The sequence below is a fragment of the Vipera berus genome, assembly GCF_964194415.1.
Source record: "Vipera berus genome assembly, chromosome: 2".
NCBI classification, from domain to species: Eukaryota; Metazoa; Chordata; class Lepidosauria; order Squamata; family Viperidae; genus Vipera; species Vipera berus.
This window is the reverse complement of record NC_138203.1, coordinates 129047937-129049821: the sequence shown is the minus strand read 5'-3', so window position 1 is coordinate 129049821 and position 1885 is coordinate 129047937.

Below are 1885 nucleotides of genomic sequence, written 5' to 3'. Positions count from 1 at the left end.
ATGGGGAAGTGTTGCTAATGAAATTCTGTCAACTCTTTTTGCTTTTGTATGTTGGGCATTTCTGGAGCCACATAAAGCAAATTAGCAGTCACTAATTCACCCAGGTTTAGCCATTGTCATAAGCGCATTAAGTGTCCTTGACCCAGTGGATTAGCAAGTTAAACCAAATGTGTTAGACATAATTCATTGGCACCACCAACACAGTGCTAATATACAAGGAATTCCGGTAGAGTTGGCCAAAGGCATTTTGCCACTGGAGATCAAGAACAATGCAGCAAGCAGTGCAATCTGAGTCTATGCTTGTGAGCACCACACTTCATTGGAGCTAGCATGTTTCATGCCAGCTTAATAAATTTTGCAAAGGTCTTTCTTTTTGTCTCAAGTTGGATTTTCTCATAAGAATTTCAGAGATCATCCTATAGTAGCCGGATGTAGGATTCCAAAAGAAACAGAGCCAAACAGGACTATTGAGAAGGAAAAGAATGCAGATATTTTCCAGAAGTGCAGGAAATTAGGAACATAGAACTTTTCGATACCACAAAATATTCAATTCAAAAGGTAAAACAGGTTTGGCGATTCTAGATGGCTTGCAGATTAGAACTTCTATTAGTTGGCAAGGAGACAGTGAGAAGCTTTGTTCAAGGTCTCATTCATGTTTTTTCCTCTTATTTTTAAGTAAAGTATCACATAAGAGTACTTAGTAATCGATAATGCATCACATTTTAATATTAAGATTGTATAGTGTACAGTATTCTTTGCTTGTAGATAGTCTTTCCAAAGTAGAATATTACCTAATATGTTTTGCAAGATATTAAAAGATATTAAAAGCAACGTTCAGAATTTATCCCAGTCCATGAGTTATTCTAAAGAATAATTTGCTGTAAGTCATGGCTAAAATTTTATCATTTGTAGATCTTTCATTCAATCATCTAGATATGCTGGGACACTATATAGAATTAACGGAAGCAATTGTGTATATGATGTCACCTTAAGCCAGTGTGTCTCAACCTTGACAATTTTAAGATGTGTAGACTTCAACTCCCAGAATTCCCCAGCCAGGTGTTAAAGTTGTCAAGATTGAAAAACACACTGACCTTAAGCGATTAAATTACAGCTGAAAGCATTGCATCACAGTTAATGAAACCAAAGTATTGAAGGAAAAGTCTTCATCGTGGTTCAGTCCAAGCCGGGAATAAACAACATGGCGACTGCTTTAGAAAGGTTGCAGTTTATTGAAGAGGAGAGCCAGACAGAAAGATGGCTCTGGAAGAAGAGAGAGAGAGAGAGAGCACATGTAGGGAGTGGGTTTTTAATACCCTCTCAAGCTTTTCAGGTTGATTCCTGTTGTTTGAGGCTTTGTATTTCCTGCGTCATGTATTTTGACCTGAGTCTGCCCCTTTGGCATCTGCGGGTTAATCCTATTATGTCCTGTCTTACTTCTTAATCTTCTAGCTTCTACCTTCCTGAATGGTTTACATCTGCATTTCTACAGAGCTGGTTTCTGCTTGGGGGAGGGAGACTTGGGGCTATTAAGAAAAAAAAAACCTGGACATGCTTTTCTGCCTCTTTAATATCCTTTGAGGAAATATTCTTTCTCCCCCTTTAATATTTCCTTCTCTGGGTGGCTGACTTCCCACGAAAGAAACAAACCTAACCAAAAAACCCAGGCACGTTCAACGCAATGGGTTATCTGAAACATGGCTTGCTTCTTAAAGTACCCTACATACAACACGGGGTTGTTGTGAAAACGAAGCAAGGGGAGGAGGGGAAATTTCAACCGCCCCCTCGAAAACGGGCGGGATTCAAGTCCGAAATAAATAATTGCCCGATCTCATGCATATTTATAGCATGGGCCGTGTTCTCCTCTACGTAAAAAGGGTGCAAA